The 18,323-nt window shown below is 42.3% G+C and overlaps 1 long non-coding RNA gene across 1 annotated transcript in view; it reads left to right on the top strand.

The window, feature by feature from the left end:
* LOC142437369 (uncharacterized) overlaps positions 1 to 18,323 on the top strand; it is a 93,600-nt gene that overhangs the window by 23,455 nt on the left and 51,822 nt on the right. The window lies entirely within an intron of this gene.

Genomic DNA, 18,323 nt, shown 5'->3' with positions numbered 1-18,323 from the left:
TGCAGCCACAAGCCTGAATTGCTGGCCTTGGGATCATTGGCCTCTACAGCCAAAAGTGTATTGTCTTCCTGCTGATCGACCTTGGGTTCATCAGTCACTACAGGTACATGAGTCAGTAACCTCTTTGTCTTGAAACTTGCTCATTTCTACAGCTGTATGGGCCATTTTCTTGATATAAATTTCTAGATGGATAGATAAAGTGTCGCTGATTTTGCATCTCTAGAGAATCCAGCCTTTGACATGTGTCATGTCATCCCTGTGCACAACAGAACAAAACACTGCCTGGTCCGTCACCATTCTCACAATGATTCTGGTGCTTGAGGCCATTGTTGAAGCCACTGTGTCAATCCATCTCATTGAGAGTCTTCCTCATGTTCTATTTACCCAGTAGGATGCCCTTCTTCAAAGACTGGCCTCTGCTGACACCAGACAAGTCCTACCAGCTTCACTTCCAAGTACTTTGGAATCCCCCAAAGCAATGACCCTATCTTTGGAGCTGCCTTCCCTGCTGTGAATTTAACTATCCCCGCTGACGGCCTTGAAGCTATGGTTTTGATTGGCCTTTTTAAGGCATTCTAATGAGAGCAAGGCAGAAGGATCCCAGAGAGAAGTTCTCTGCAGCCGTCCACTGATCGCATAACAAACATAGATATGTGAATTAGAGATGTTGTAGTGGTACTCTTTGACTTACCATTGTACATCAGATAAATGGAAATGGGATGAAACTAAGACTTGTTTGTGTACTATGATGAAATGATAGTGGTTCCGTTTTTGTGGCACAATATGAGTTTCATTTCTTCTTTGGTATATAAAATGTGTTTTGTGCTTTAGTAAGAAAATATACTCAAACATAAAACATTCTGAAATTATATATTGTACTTGTATGCTTGAGAGGACCTGGCAGACATACATTGTGTTCTCATGTACACACACACACGCAAACACACACACACACACACATTAAAGAACACATGGGCACCTGTCTTGGATCTTTCTTATGCTCAGCACTAACATGGTACAGCCTCTTACTCTAAGCTTTTGTTCTACTGACTACGCCATTGCAGATCCCAAGGAAACATTTTGTCAAGCTTCTTATTATGCATGCTTATGAGTTACTCCCCCACCGACACCAGAGTCAGACACTGCTTTGGAGAACAAAGCTGGAAGTGGGAAAAGCACTTAGGTAACGGGGGAGAGTACAGGATAGGGAAGGATGGGGCCTTGGTCTATGTCCTCTCACTGACTGCCATCAAGCCCATTCTGACTCAGAGGACAGGGGAGCACCGCCTCTGTGGGTTTCAGAAGCTGTAAATTTGTATAGGAGCAGAAAGCTTCATCTTTCTCCCAAGGAGTGACTGGTAGTTTCTAACTGCTGACCCCAACACATTACCCACTGAACCAGCAGTATTCCCCTTAGGTTAAAGGAAGGACAGATTGAATTTGAAAAGACTTCCTCAGTTACCTATGAATGCAACAGATGCTTTTAGAAGGAAAATCTTTTCCTGGTAATGCTGTGAACAGATTTTCTTGCTTCTTCTTGTGCTCCAACTCATGGTTGCACAGGTACCTATCATGCAAAGGGGATCAGTGGGATATTCTGTGTCAGCAGTGGCACATGACATCTAAGGAACATGCTATATTAATTCTTGTTTCTTCTCAATGGGCATATGGGATTGAGATGTGCATGCATCAAGAATGATACTTCATATTGGCAATAAGATACATAATGAATGCTTAAATAATGAATCATTGTTTTGTTAAAATTTAATTTTAGAGTAAGTAAAATTTCAACCTTAATTTCATATTAAAATTTGATCTTTATTATAATTTCACTTTGCCTTTTAATTTAAATTATTTTGAGTATATCTAGATTATATACTCTTTTGGTTACATTATTTTAAACCCTTATTACCATTATTGTCATAGGGCTTAAATCTGGTAAAAATCATGATTATAACAACATACATAATAATTTCATTGACATAAAGGAAATTATGTTGTCATTTTAAGATTACATGTATCCTTTTCTTTCACTGTTTATCCTTTCTTTGAAAAACAAGAACTCCATAGATAGTCTATAATTCTTAACCGAAAGAATTATATATTGTTTTTGTTAGGTGCCATTGATTTCTATTCATAGTTACTACATGACAGAGTAGAACTGTCCCAAAGGGTATTGTTGGTATTTTTTTAATACAGTTTCATTGATTTAAAATTCACATATCATATACTTCCATAGTTAAGTTACTTTTACATTAGATCTTAGCCCAAAGGCCAAGAAGTAATTAAATTACTTTTAAAAAGAGTTGTATATACATCATCACAATCAGTTCTAGTGCACCTTTCTGCATTCAATTATTTACTCCCCAATTCCCTTCACCCTCCCCCATGCCCCATAAACTATTGCATCGGTTATGGTCTGTATGCATCCACCTCCTGTGTGTCATAAACTTGGAAACACACAGAAAGAATTTTTAAAATAAATAAAAATAGGAAAAAGGAAGACTGCCAGTACTATTAAAATAAGCCAGAGAGAAAATTCCTGTAGTAGAACATGCCAGAAATCATTAAACTTAGAGCAAATACAGGTTGGGTCAAGAGGGAGGTCAACTGCCCAGGTATCATATTATAATTCCATCTACCATAATCAGGTTTACAATAATCTCTGATAGCAAAACTGTATGTGGCTCTTGACTGTGGCCACGTGGGGCTCCCACAGTCCCTCATCCAAACCAAACTCACTTCCATTGATTCCATGCTGATTCATAGCACCTCCCTGTGGGTTTCTGAGTCTGTAATTAAAAAAAAACCAACATTTTATTGGGAGCTCTTAAAGCTCTTATCACAATCCATACATCCATCCATTGTGTCAGGCACATTTGTACATATCTTGGCCATCATCATTTTCAAAACATTTTCTACTTGAGCACTTCGTATCAGCTCATTTTCCCTCTCCCCACCCTCCCTCCCTCATGAACCCTTGATAATTTATCATTTTTGTTTCTATGTCTTAACACTGACCGCTGTCTCCCTTCACCCACTTTTCTGTTGTCTGTTCCCCTGGGAGGGGGTTATATGTAGATCATTGGAATCAGTTCCCCCTTTCTCCATCCACCTTCCCCTTCCTCTCCTGGTATTGCTACTCACATTATTTGTCCTGAGGGGTTTATCTGTCCTGGATTCCCTGGGTTTCCAGCTCTTATCTGTATCAGTGTACATGCTCTGGTCTAGCCAGACTTGTGTGGTAGGATTGGGGTCATGATAGTGGTGGCAAGGAAGCATTAAAGAGCTAGAGGAAAGTTGTATGTTTCATCGTGCTATACTGCACCCTGACTGGCTCATCTCTTCCTTGTGACCCTTTTGTACGGGGATGTCCAGTTGTCTACAGATGGGCTTTGGGTCTCCATTCCACGCTTCCCCTCATTCACACTAATAGGATATTTTTTGTTCTGGGTCTTTGATGCCTGATCCCTGATCCCATCGACACCTCATGATCACACAGGCTGGTGTGCTTCTTCCATGTGGACTTTGTTGCTTCTCAGCCAGATGGCCACTTGTTTATCTTCAAGCCTTTAAGACCCCAGATGCTATGTCTTTTGATAGCTGGGCACCATCAGCTTTCTTCACTTTTACTGGAATAGAAAGCCCAGTCTTTCTCCCTCAAAGCTGCTGGTGTTTTCAAACTGCTGACCATGTGGATTGCAGTGGGATGTTTAACCACTACACCACCAGGACTCGGTGTAATTTGTAGCTTTCTACAAATGGGTGTCACAGTTTAAGCTCTGATACTTTCCCGTTCATCATGTTTGGATTTGTTATTGTCATCTTTGTATCACACAGGCTGGTGTTCCTCTTCCTTATGGACTTCATTGATGCCGCACTTAGGTGTCTGCTCGTTTGAATACCGGCCTTTAAGACCCCAGACACTACTCTAATCGATGGCCAGGCACCATCCGCTTTCGTTACCACACTTTGCTGTAGCACCCGTACCTTCCATGATCTCTTTGTGAAGGCGAGTAAAAAGCAGTGCCATGTTATAGAAGCTAATTGTTCCTGGATTGGGGTTAGAATTAGGTGGGAGCCCAGAATCCATCTGCTTGTCCACGGGTTATAAATGACTCTGGTTTACTTTAATGGCCTTACTATAATTTTATGACAAAGAAAAAAAACTTTATCAATTGGCCTCCTAGGGTATAAGGTGATTCCATTGATGGCATCAGTAATTCGTGTAGTGGCATAGAATTTAAGGTACTGTTGAGAAAAAGAGGACCTGATGCAGGGGGCTTGGGAGGAGAGCAAATGCCTTGAGAATGATTGGGGCAGGGAATGTATGGATGTGCTTTATACAATTGATGTATGTATATGTATGGATTGTGGTAGGAGTTGTATGAGTCCCTAATAAAATGTAAAAGAAGAAAAGAGAAAAAAATGATTAGGGCAAAGACTGTACAGATGTGCTTTATACAATTGATGTATGTATATGCATGAACTGTGAGGAGAATTGTATGAGCCCCAATAAATTGTTAAAATTAAAAAAAAAAGGTACTGTTGAGAAAAGGCGGTTTTGCAAGTGTAGTCCAGCTAAGAACTGCAATCCGTAAGTTGCTTTGTACAGATTGAATTCTTAAATGATTGAGCTCTCTCTACATTGAGCATGGGGGAATTGGTGCGAGACGAAATTTTCCTATAACATTCCTTACAGGTTACGATTCAGATAAATAGATGTCATATTAATGGAAGGAGGGCATTGAGATAGTAAACATATAGTGGTTCGGGGTCCCCTTTCTTTGCATGCCCTCTAAGCAAGAGATCCCCACCAAGATCCATAGGCTGAATGTATTCCAGGAGCAGATAGCCAGATCTTTCTTGATGGAGCTGCACGTTGGATTCAAACCATTCAAACCATTCACCTTTTGACTGGCATCCAAGGCTTAACCATGGTGCCTCTTGGGCACTTACATCAGAAATTTCACCTTGAATCCTAACCTACCAGACTGCAAAGGAAACCTCTTTCAGATAGATACACATATTCATATCAAAAGAATATTGCATAACCAGTGATTAAAAGGGATTGGAGGCAGAGAAAGCAACTTCATTTGGTAAATTAAAATGGTTGGTGTATGGAACTGACGAACACAGGGCTGGCGCCACAAATGGACTGTAGGCCACACCACCAAAAGAATGAAATGTGGTAGGAATGAAGGCCCCTGGTAATCCAAGCAGAAAACCAAAACCAGGAAATGAAAATCAAATGACAAAAGACATAGGGAAATTAAGAATTCTTTATATTAGGGAACTAGAGGAATACAAAAGAATTTATGGCCTTATTAGGTGCTGAGGGGAAATGCCTACTTCCTATGTTGATCAACACACACACACAGCCTCGCAGTCAGTACTGCCCCATGGGAGCAGCTCGGCCATCGTCTCCCAAGAGACCTCCCAACCAAGCATTTGTTGCTCAGAGAGATTCATGTTGCAGGACCCCAATTTCCCAAACTGGAAACTGAAGACCAGATGAGTGCCTTTCAAAAAATTAGACATTTGAAAAACCATTGGTAGGAAAACCAATAGTCAACAACGACTATAAAACCAAGATGGAAACGTAAGGGGGCAGGGAACTGAGATAAATGGAAATAGAACAAGAGGGAAGTAATGAGAATGCTCACACGTTGAGTAGAATGCAACCAGTGTCACCACATTGTGAAGACATCATTGAATAGAAATTTAACTGCAGCACAAACCTTCACAGACAACACAATAAAATACTATTTTAAAAAATTAGACAATGTTCATAAGCACAATGCCTGATACATAGAAAATGCTCAGTAAATGGTAGCTGCTAATAATAAGATACACTTAAAGTTCTAATTTTGTGTGATAATTACTTATAAAAATCATAGTATGATTATTATATGACTTTCAAATACACAAGTCACTAACCTTCCATCAATATAAGGCTGTTGTTTCTAATAATCTTTTTTATCAGCACCCTTGATGATAGATGGATCAGTGACAAATTTTACCATCACACATTTTTAAAAAAGGAAACAGGCACTTCTGTAATTTTATTCTCAACATTATACTTCAGCTTAGTGACTTGGCCGAATGCAACACCTGCATGTCAGAATCCAGTACCCTAGTGAAGAAGTCCTGCTCAGATAAAAGTGACCAGTGAATTGTTTTACATTTTTATTTAGTAGCTAGATTATGAAGAATAATTTACGCTATGACTTAGATGGATGTAATTATAAAAATCTGCACTTGCCTTTCTGTATTCAGTATTTCTTATAAGGAACACTTGAAGCACCATTTTTATTTGCAAACTAAGGACAGCAAACACTGAAGGGACAGAGTCAATTAGTACTTAAAATGTGTTCATGGTATTATGAAACAAGTTGTTCCCACATGATGGACTCATTAGGAAAACACTCTTATCAATCCCATGCTTGTTGTTAGGTGCAGTCCAGTGTGTCCCCCAAACAGCAATCCTGTTTTAAGAGAACAAGATGCTGTTTGATCAGAGGAACAGATTCTCATCATGACAAATGCCATTATATCCCATGAAATTAAAGAAGCCCATATCACACGATTGAGCTGCCCTTTGGGAGGAGTTGCAATCACACCAATTCAGTGTTCTTTCACAGAAGGACAGGAAGTTGCCAAGTTTTTGTCATAAGTGCCGTGCTGCTTAACAAAGCACTGCTTTGACCAGTATACTGTGCCTCGTCAGGGACCACAATCAGCCCCCAGTACGACAAACCAAAAAATAGTGCCATCGTCAACTCTAAATCAAGACTCATGGAGAACGACCACCCTGAGTCACCCAAACCCATTTGTTAGATACTTTATTTTTGGATAACTTTAGTGGGGGTTGACAGCATGTGTCATTTGCTGATTTGATGAACAAATAAAGAGTATGGAGAAAGGAACTGAGTCAGTCATGTGGTTCTGCTGAGCTCACCATGGAGGCCCAGCTAGAGTGGATGATGTGACTCCACAGCTCGGGGAAAGCTGTAGCCTACTAGTTGAGATGATGTGTCTCTCTGAACTCCACACCTTGCCAAACAGATCTTGGCTCCCAAGCATGCATATTATTATTCCAAGGTCTCTGTTGCCATTCAGGGTGACAGAGCACAGTGTATGAGAATGTTCGTGTGGAATATTTCCTAACTCTTCGTGTTATTAAGTTAATTTTATTAATGTATGTATTTATTGTAAATCTAAGTGTCAATATTTCAACTAAGCACATGTGTTACTTTCCTTGTGTCATTAAGAAATGGTTTTCAGGAGCACATGTAATCTAGTGTTTTCTCTATCACCTGGCTCCCCTACCCTGCAACCTCATGTACTCTGTTCTCGTTCTGTGCCCTACTCTTCTGCCTTCTCTTGGTGTTTGCAAAACTCCAAGCTTATCCTCACCTTCCGGCCTTCACATTTACTATTTCCATTGCTGAAATGTTCCTTCTCACCTCCCTCCTTCATGCCTCCCCTTGATTTGTACATAGCTGGCTTGTCACTTAGATCTGTATTCCAATATCACCCTCAAAGAAGCGCTTCCTGACCACCTCAGCTTAAGGAGGGCATCCTCAACAGCCATTCCCTAACACTGCCACTTTGTTTCATTGTCTTGATGGCTATATCTCATTCACCTTTGTAAAAGTATCATTTCTCATTCACTTCTTGAGTACTTCTTTTATCCCATGGGCCTCTCACAGTGTCACCCAAACCATTGCCTGGCTTTACCCCATGGGCTTCAGGCACTGAAGTGGGTTGCACAGCGGGAGGGGGGGATACTTCTTTTGCTTACTTCTTAACTGGTTCTTTGTTCACTCCCTCTAGAAGGAAAGCTCTGTGAAAACAAACTTCAGAAGTTGTATTTATCCTCATAACCCAGCACTAGAATAGTGCCTGACACATAGCTCTCAGTAATTATCTGTTGAATTAGGTGATAAACCAATTCACTAGCAGTTTTGTATTTTGCCAACTTTATCCCAGAGAGTTTATATCTTAAAATTGGATGTTCACCAATTCTTGTGATAATTTGACTTACAAAGATAGTCAAGCCAAATGACTCATAATTGTCGTTATCTAGCTGTCTATAGTTGATCATATCACTGAACAATTACTAAATCTCCACTTAATTTATGTAGTTCCGTTTGAGAGAGCACTCAGATGGTTATTTTTAATATAAAAGGGAATGTTGGACATAATGATTTATGATCAATTCTTCTTAAACAAAGTACAAATATTTATTTTAAACCAACAGCTAATAAGATAACTAGTAGTAGAAAAACCACTAAAGGCAAGAAGCTATTTTTTTCCATTTAAAAAATATTGTTCTGGATGGTCTAACTAATGCAATATAATAAGAAAAATAAATTATATGACATATAAAGATAAAATTATCTTTACAGATAATATGATTATCTACCAGTAAAATACAAAGATAATTTTTTATGAAGGATTACTAATGAAATTTCATCAATTGTAGAGTTACCAAAATAAACTTATAAAAAGCAGATTTTTTGTTAGAACAGCAGTAGTTACTCAGGAAGCATAGAGGGGGAAATAAAGAATGTTACGAATGCAACCATGTCCGCTATAGTTCTCTCGTATCTTAGTGTTCAGACTTAGCATGCATCTAAAACTACAGCGCACTCCCGGTTCAATATAGTTTCCAAAGAGAGACTGTAACCTACTGCTTTGTTCATTTTGATAGCATGTACAGACATCCTCTATTTCTAGTTCTGTACTAAGAACTGTAGAGACAACAAAAGGAAAACAAAAAGTACTTGCTTTTGAAGTGTTTACAATTTTTTAATGAGTCAGAATTGATTTGATGGCAATGAATGAGTGAAGTTTAATAAAATATATTATTAAAATTTCTTTCAGCTGCTTTTTTCCACCATCACTAATTCTAGCCACGTGAAAAGAGATAGTGTGAATTGGTGTCTCATTGTGGTTTTGATTTGCTTTTACAGTTATTTTTTATTTTCTAAAAAAACCCATTTTATTGGGGGCTCATACAATTCTTTTTTTAATCGTTTTATTAGGGGCTCATACAACAAATTCTTATCACAATCCATACATACATCTATTGTGTCAAGCACATTTAAACATTTGTTGCCATCATTATTCTCAAAACATTTGTTTCTACTTGAGCCCTTAATAGCAGCTCATTTCCCCCCTCCCTCCCTACACCACCCTCCCTCATGAACCCTTCATAATTCCTAAATTATTATTATTTTGTCATGCCTTACACTGTCCGACTTCTCCCTTTACCTACTACAGTTATTTTTTAAATAAATAGTATACACGTGGGAAACTACTAGGAAGCCCTTTCCTATTCTCCAGCTTTAATGAAGAGTGAGTCCTCTGTGAAAACTGTATGAGTGATGGGTGGACTTACCACAAATATGATCAGGACTCAGTCCTTGACATTTATGCAAGCAATTAGAGAGGAAAAGGCACGCCTTTTATTATCATAAAGCAAGTACCTGAACATTTATAGCAGTTGAAGGCTTTCAGTGAGCAGAGATAGACCAAAAAGCAATTCAAATGAAGGAGCTAAGTTTGGGTGTGAAAGAGTGAGGCATGTTCATGAGTTCTGGTTAATCCAGTTTGCCTAGAGGACAGATACGTGAAAGGGTTTTAAGAGGCAAAATTGAAGACATAACCCAGGTTGGGATCTTGAATTCTTACATTTCGAAACAAAGAACCAATAGGCTTAGAGCTGTGTTACAGGAATATTGGTCTAATAGTGACATACAGGCAGGGAGAGACTATTAGGATAGAGCTCTATTAGAGCTCTCTTAGGAAGCTTTGGAAAGACCCGTAGGAACTTGAGTTAAGTTGGGATAGACTTGAAAGACATTACGGAGCTTGGATTGAAGGACTTTGGCACTTAAAACAGTCAAATGAATGAATAATTTTATATCCTCCCCTTATTAGAAGGACTCAGAATAGCATATATCTTTCTTTCACAGCACTGCTCACAGTTAAAAAATTATTTTTTACTTATTTGTAAGATTGATGAATGTCTTTTTCTCCTGTTAGTCTCTAAGTTGATCAAGAAAAAATCCATCTCTCTCTCTCCCCCTTTACTTAAGTTTACATTTGGTTAATCTATACCTTGTCAACTCACTAGACATGGGATTGAGAAAGATACAGGAGTGAAATTATTAGCCCAAGGCTGATTCTTATGAGGTGGATGTCAGACTTACCTTTACCCTCCAAATTTCTTTAGCAACTCTGACACCAACCATCTCTCCCACCATACTCTCTACTTCTCTGCTGGGTTCCACAATCTGTTGCCAAGACCACACAGAACTATGCATCAAACTTACAGGTTTTATTGGGGTAAGTCAACAGGTTACAAATCAGCATCAGAAATGCTTAGGATACAGTTCTTTGGTCAGAGGCAACTCTTCTCAGCCATGTTCCTAGGCATGCCTCACTCTGGCTCTTGGCCTCTCAGTCACTGTTCTGCTTGGGTAAGTGTGGCTCTGCCATATAGGTGCCCATCCTGCTGTGAGCATTGGCCCAAAGCTCTAACTTCATGTGACAGCAAATCTAGTTCTCCCAATTATGTGCCTTGAAGGAACTTACTCTGCCAGCAAGTCTCCTTCCAGAGGCACTCAGCTTCCTCACTCCCTGGACCAAGAAGTCCACATGCTCTTAGTTCTACCACCTCAGCTGCTACCACATCACTGCCACATCTCTACTGTGTCTCTGGCATCACAGCTCTCTGTCTTCTGGATCCAGAAGGTTCAGGACAGGAATCATCAGAACCAAAGGATGTTCCACTCCTGGTTCTACATTCTTGATGGTCGTGAAATCCCTGCTTCTGCTTCTAAGATGATTCTTTTTAAGTGTAGCAGGACAGCAAAACTGACCAATCCCCATGTTAGAGTCCCATACACCCTATTTGCATGGTCCCACTTGATACGGATTCCATGTACCATATTTACAGTACTAGCAAGCTGGCCAGCCTCACATCTGCATAGTCCTACCCACTCTTTTGGTAGGAATGTCGCAGACTAAGTTAGAAAAGCCATATCAAGTAATTCGCTGTACCATACCTTATCCACACACCAAAGGTACCACTGTTTCTAACCAGGATTTTACCCATAGCTGGAGGTGTTAAGAGTCCAGCACACATTTTGAGGGAACACGTTCCTTTCCTAACACGTCAGTCAACAACTCCAAGTTTGGCTCCAGTGAATTGGAACAGAGAAAAGGAAGCACCGACCTGTGGGACAAACTTGAAGACAACACAGGCAAGAGGACTGCCTTCCGATGGTGGTCAGGGTCCCTCTTGCTGCACATAAAATGCAGAGGAGCACTTGGGCTTACGAGTGAAAGAGGTCAGAAACGTGAGCCTGGAAGCCATTTACCACGCAGGTAGAGTCCTTTCTTTAAGGACCTTAATTGAAAAGTTTCATTTCTGCTTGTGGTTTTGCTTTGTTTTTCCAACTCTCTCTCTAAACTGCAAACGGAATATGCTTGTGTCATTATCACCATTAGTTGGGTGGGTGGGTTGGGGGGAATCCCACCAAATTAAAAATATATATGTGTGTGATTTCACCATCAATGATATTCACGCGAAGGGCAGCTCCAGACAAGGTCATGCTTCCCTAGTCACCTTTCTGAAAAAGCTAGATGGAAGGAGAAACTGACCATCGTCACCAGAATCAGCCCACGCTCTCACCCACAGTCTGCAGACAGCCATCCCAGATGCCCTGTCATCTTGTGTCATCTTCGTCATGAGACCAGCTACCGTGCGCCTCAAGGACCCGCATGATTCCAACATCCTCTCCTGTCATTTAGCCCACATCATCACAGCTGTGGGTTCTGAAGAAACAAAACAATGACTTCTCCGTGATAACATTTGATATCAGACCCTTTTCATAAGAGGGACTTGATTTTTATTGTTGGGGTAAAACTAGGGACCCCTAAGATCTGCTCCAAGTTTTGAAGACCGGGCTTGACTAGTGCACTCTTGGAGGCAGGTAGGTGGGAGCTAATGAGAGCTGGGGGAGGGCACTCTCAGCTTATTTATACCAAGTCTGAAGATACCACAGAGATGAGAGCCCTCAGGAGCTCTAGGAGGGCATGCTTTAGAGCAGTGGTTCTCAACCTTCCTCATGCCATGACCCTTTCATACAATTCCTCATGTGATGGTGACCCCATCCAGAAAATTATTTTCCTGGCTACTCCATCACTGTAGTTTTGCTACTGTTATGAATCTGGCAAACCCCGTGAAAGGGTCATTCGACCCCCAAAGGGGTTGTGACCCACAGGTTGAGAACCGCTGCTTTAGAATATTCCATCAATCAATGGCTTGTATTTCCTTGGCAGAAAGCAGAGGGAAGCAGTGATCTGCTGCACACTGAGGCCAGAGGACTGCACATGTAGGCAGTCATTTAGAGAACTGGTCGGATTTCCTTTCCGCCTCGCATGTTCCAAAAGAAAACGGGGCAGCCCAGAGGTTAAGCACCAAAGAGTCTGTGTTTGATCCTGCCAGCTGCTCCACAGGAAAAAGATGAGGCAGTCTGCCTCTGTAAAGACGCACGGTCTCAGAAACCCTGTGGGGCCATTCTACTCTGTCCTATGGGGTCACTCTGCGGTGGATTCTGCCAGAGGGCCAAAGGTCTTACGACATCCTAAAACCATTATCCTAAAGCTTAGCAGGGTTCTTTGCACAGTGTGCTTAATTGAAATTTTACCAATAAGTAGATATTTCCAGGAATGTCCTGAGTGTCTGGAAACTGGAATCATTTTGAGATATTCACAGTGAGTCACCAAGGTGCCTGTCATCCATCCAACCAAACCAAAGCCCACTGCCACTGAGTTGATTCTGACTCTAGCATCTCCATAAGACAGAGTTAAGGCTGCTCCTTTCGCTTTCCAAGGCAGTAAATCTCTACAGGAGCAGACAGGCTCCTCTTACTCCCTTAGAGCCGCTGGTGGATTTGAATCGCCACTTTAGCTGCAGTCCAGCTCTTAACTCACAGTGCCACAAAGGCTCCATGTGACCATTCTATGTCACTGTTATTTCAGGTTATTTGGGGGTCTAGCAACACTCAACCATACTTGTCAGATAAATCCACTTTGTGCCATTTCAGCTTTGAAAGTTTTCACAGGAATGCTCCACTTTCAGAAAATGGGAAACCTTGGGCATTTCAGCTGGCAGACTGACGGCAAAGGCACTGGCTGCCTGTTTGTTTCTAACTTCAGTCTCACCTAACCATCTTTACCAAAGACGCAAGAACAAACACACAGCTATGTGGTGGCGATAGGCACGAGCTCTCTTTTGGGGGGCATCGTTGTTTGGGGCAGTGAGGTTCATGGCTCAGGCATGCACGTTGCTGTGAATGAAACCTTCGTTAAAATTGGCCGGTGTTCCCAAGTAGAGTCTAGATTCTCTTAGCAGAGACAGAAACCAGGAAGAACCCTTGCTTTCTTTTATAAATGGCACTTCCTGATCCCATTAATTTTTCTCTTCCTTCTCTGAGCTTCATACAAGAACGTAGTTTGGCATTAGTCAACCAGTGTGCAGAAACCCAGAGCTCTTACTTACTGTGGCCAGGTTTTGCACAAGCCTCTAAGTTCTGCAGAAGAAGCAGGGCCAGCGAGAAGGCCGTGCCTGAGAGAGAAGGCTCGAATGCTCATCCAGTTCACCCTTGAGCCCCACTCTGCTGCTCTTACCCATCTCTATTGCTCAGACCATGTACTGGGCTGTGTTATTTCTTTTCTTCGCCAAAGTTGGTGCTTGGACTTTATTTTAATCTGGAATCTCCTGAGCATAAATGTTAACGAGAGTAAGTCCTGCTTCTCAACCCAAGGAGGACACAGCTAGTGAAATGTTCAGTGTATTCACTGCCAGCTGGAAGAGTGGCCATTTGAGTCCACCCAGAGGCACCTCAGAAGACACCTGGTGAGTCTGAAAACAGCAGCCACTGAAGCCCCTGGGGACCACAGTTCCACACCGACACACCTGAGTTCCTGTAAGTTGGTGCTTTGGGGCTTGCTTCAGCCCATGGACCAAGCCGAGTCCTGGGGCTTCACCTTGCCCCCAGTGTGAGCTCCAAACAATATCCAAATCTCTCAGATCCTCCATTTCTACCCGCGTAAAAGTGGGACGAATGTCCCACCTCTCTCGGGGTTGTGATGAGAATCACCAGTAAAGGTACAGTGTTCAAAATTGCCCACAGGGTACCATCAGGAGTTTGCCTCAAGAGCTTTCCCTTGAGAGGCTGAAAGCACCCTTTCTCCTGGAAGATGTTCCAGATGCCGCAAGTGCAGCATGACACAACCCCATAGTCACAAAGAGCAGGGTAATGGGAAATGACTGCAGTTTGCTGCTGCTTCTAGTAATCCTGTGATGCCATCACAGAAACAAAAAGCACATGACTACTCGTAAGCCTGCTGCACCTGAAACAAATTGGATTCAACTCAGAGAATCAGGCTGTACCGCTAATCGCTCTGATCCAATAACGTGGCCCTTCAGGGCGGCATCATCAGCCCAGAGACGCAGTGGGGAGGGAGAGGGCAGAGGGAGGCAGCTGCCTGGCACTGCAGAAACTCAAGCCAATGAAAAATTCATAAGATGCTTTATAGCCAATGTCTAATACCACTGGCTCCCAAGCCGGTCTGAGCCAATCAATAGTGGTCATCATCCTGAAAGGAACTAGTGATTGCATGTTGTTGAGAACTGGGAGGTTTTCCAAGCCAAGGCCAGTTTCTGGTTACTTGGTATGTGTCACCCTAAATAATATAGAACTTATTTTGAAAATGGATCCCAAGACCTTTTAGACATTATAGTGGGGGGGGGGGGCACTTTTAAACTTTAGGAGAAAAAAATGCTTCTAATTCTTCAAGAACCCAATGATTGCGTGCTAAATCAGAACAAATCTTTACAATTTTTATGTTTGGCTTCTTTTTACTTAGCTCCAGAAATTAGCTTTAAAGTACTGTAGCATTTAGATTGTGTCCTTCAAAACAAGTAAAAATGTATGAGAATTAGATCATTAAATAATAGTAATAATCTTATTATTTATAGTCAACTCACGTATCATTACATATCAGTAAGTTCTGTGCTGGCTTTAATTGTAAACACTTTTAAGAATCTCAGAAGCATCAACGTGGGTCTAAAGGTTTGCTTTCAGCACAAGCAGTGGTTTAAGGTCACAGGGAGGTAGCAGCAGCAGGAAGAACATTCAGGGGTGTATGCCCAGAAGGCTACTGGCACTCCAGGGAAGTTATACCTCAGCCCGGTTTGATAGGGAAGGTACTGGAAGAAATGGTGTGTGTGTGTGTGTTGTGTTGTGTTGTGTTGTGTTGTGTGTGTGTTCAGGCGGGATTAGAGCCCTCCCTGAGGTCTTCAAAGCAGCTCTACCAAATGCCATCCCTCCCATACACCAAAAAAACAACCAGCGTTGAGTTGATGAAATAAGCATCCAGACCTGACAAATGGAACATCTTAGAACATCAACCTGGGAGGCGAGGATGGGAATGGGAGGGGAGGGGTGAGGTGACAGTGGGATACAGAGTTCCCTCCTCTCCCCAGGTATTGGTATCAGGAAAAAGCTAGGCACTTGCATCTCTGTAAAAAAAAAATATATAATTTCCTTTTCTGCCTGTAAAAGTAACAAGATCATTGGGTTTGAAAAATACAGAGAAATAAGAAATAAAAGAAGCCCTCCATCCTGAAAATTCATCTCACCAATGTGGTCTTGTTTTCTTGCCAGCACTCCTAAGCATGAGGAGGCTTCCAAAGGTTCCCAGAGCAAAAGGAATGGAAAGATAATGGCATTTTCCCATCAAAATATTCATGAAGCCCCCGTTGTACACCAAAATTGAAAAAGCCGAACTCCCTGCCCTCGAGTTGATCCAATGCATACTGACTACAGAATCGAGAACTGCTCTGTAAGCTTTCCACAGCTGTAAACCTTTTTTATAAAAACAGTTTCATTGGCACTTCATCCACATATCCTACAATTCAGTAGTTTACTCATACCAAGGAGAGATGCGCAGTCATCACCACAATCAATTTCAGAACATCCTCTCCTTCCTTGTACTCCTTGTTATTCATGTAATTATTTTTCCAATTGTGGCAAAAATGTACACGACAAACCATTCTCCAATTCAACAACTTCTACATGTGCAATTCCGTGTCCACGGCTGTAGCTCTTCCTGAACCCAGACTGCTTCATCCTTCTCCCACTGAGCACCTCGGTTGGCTCAAGCTGCTGACCTTTCAATTAGCAACCCCAAGCTTAGCCTGCCACACCACCAGCGCTCTTTATGAATGCCTATACATGCGTATATTTAGCTTGTTGCCAAATCCAGTTTCATTTATTGAATTTTCCTTGTATGCTTATTTTGTCTTTGATTTCTCATGTCAAAACATTCAGGTGTGATATTGTCTCATTCATACTGTTGGGAGAATGTGTATATGTGTCACTCCTCTACTGACAGGCCTTGCATTTCAAACCCCAGGGCTTTGCTAGTGCAAGGCCATAACCTGTTCTGCCCTTCTCGCTCATCTCTGTCCACTGAACCCTTCTCCAGGTATTGGTACCTAGTCCCATGTCTGAAACCTGCTCTTCTGGGAAGCGGAGTGGAGGGAGCTTGTTCTGTGGTGGCCTACAAGCCTGAACTCCAGATCTGGGACAGCCCTTGCCGTCTGGGTGAACTAGGGAAGGTTATTTGCTAAATTGTAGGCTCTTCATCTGTGATCCTTAATGTTTTGTGTCAACTTGACTGAGCTGGAATTCTTAGTGGCATGGCAGTTAACACATAGAAATCCCACATGATGAAATAGAACACAATCACTTTTATTATAAGATATCCTGTGAACAGCCAATCAATTGTAAGGTTCTCTGGGGGTAAAGTCTGGTTCTCATATAAATGGGTGCTATGAAGAAGCTCACATGGTTTTGCTGTGTCTGGATCCCACCTCTGGCTCATTAACCAGCCTCTGATTCTTTAGACTTAAGCCAGCAGCTGTCTTATTGCCTGATGATCCTGGGAGTTGTCATCCCATGACTTCCATACCAGCCGACCGTTCTTGGATTATTTCCCTCTCCAGCCAGAAGCCTGCCATCTGATTAGCCAATCTTAGGTTCATCAGTCCTTGCAGCTACTTGAATCAAGAGACACCTCCAACTTCCATGGACTTGGAACTTACCCTCTTTTACAGTCAATCCTGTGAGCCATCTCTGATATAAACCTTAATCTTCCCCCTCCCTCCTTTCCTTTCCCCACGCCCCTGTCTCTTCCCCCTTTCCACTTTAGTAATATAAGTACTCAGTAAAATTATATATATATTCTTCATTTGGTTTCTTTGGCCTCTCCCTAGATAACTTTAGGGTAGTAGGTAAGAGTTTGAGCAAGTAGCTCAGACTTGCTGTGCCTCGGCTTCGTCACCTGTGTTAAGGAGATACCAGCACCCCTCTCCACACCACTTAGTGTTTTATGGAGCTGTCGATTAGATGGTCAAAGTGAGGCACTTGGTGTCAGGCCAAGGAGCAGCACAGGAAATGTTGGTTCTTCTTTGACAGTCCTATAGGTCCTCTCAAGGTGTCACTGTCCTCACCAGAATAGAAATCCTCTGGGCTACCCTGGGCCGGTGAGTTCTGTCCTGTTGACTGCTTCTTGGAGTCACTATCTGGCAAGCAACTGCTGCCTGTGGCTGGGTCCTTTCTCACTGCTGATGACACCCTGGTAATAGGACAAGCATGTCTCATCTCTGGGTACCCTAGAAAGGTGGATGGAGCCCAAGTGGCCTGGAGATGGGAAACGCCTCCTTGGCCAGTGCTTAGCATCCAGGTATTTGGATGCTAGGGAAAGAAGGTTTGGTAGTAAGGGAAGCACCTGAGAACTGACTGAGTCTATTCTTAGTGAAAGGCCTTGTGGGAGAGAACCTCAGGGAAGGGCAACAGCAGTCTCACCCTCTCCTTGTGCCTACTTCTGTAATGGAGATGTGCCTGTCTCCCAGCTTTGTTGCCACTAGACAGGGTCACAGTGGGAGGGTGGCAGTCTTGGAGGGTGCCTGCTCTCCTCCAGCAGACAGAGTGTTTTCTGACCCAAACTAAATCCATTGCCAGGGAGTTGACGCTGATTCTCAGTGACCCTCTATCGGGTTTCTGAGACTGTGACTACAGGAGCAGCCAGCCTCATTTCCTGAGGAGTGGCTGGTGGGTTTGAAGTACTGACCTTGTGGGTAGCTACCCAGCTGCTAACCAGCCATACCACCAGCACTCCTCCTTACCCTCTGGCTGTGGTTCGCAAAGTTTGGCCTAAGGAGACTGGCACCG

The sequence above is a fragment of the Tenrec ecaudatus genome, chromosome 1 (assembly GCF_050624435.1).
Source record: "Tenrec ecaudatus isolate mTenEca1 chromosome 1, mTenEca1.hap1, whole genome shotgun sequence".
NCBI classification, from domain to species: Eukaryota; Metazoa; Chordata; class Mammalia; order Afrosoricida; family Tenrecidae; genus Tenrec; species Tenrec ecaudatus.
Note: the sequence above shows the minus strand (reverse complement) of the source record. Positions and strands in the feature narration are given on the sequence as shown.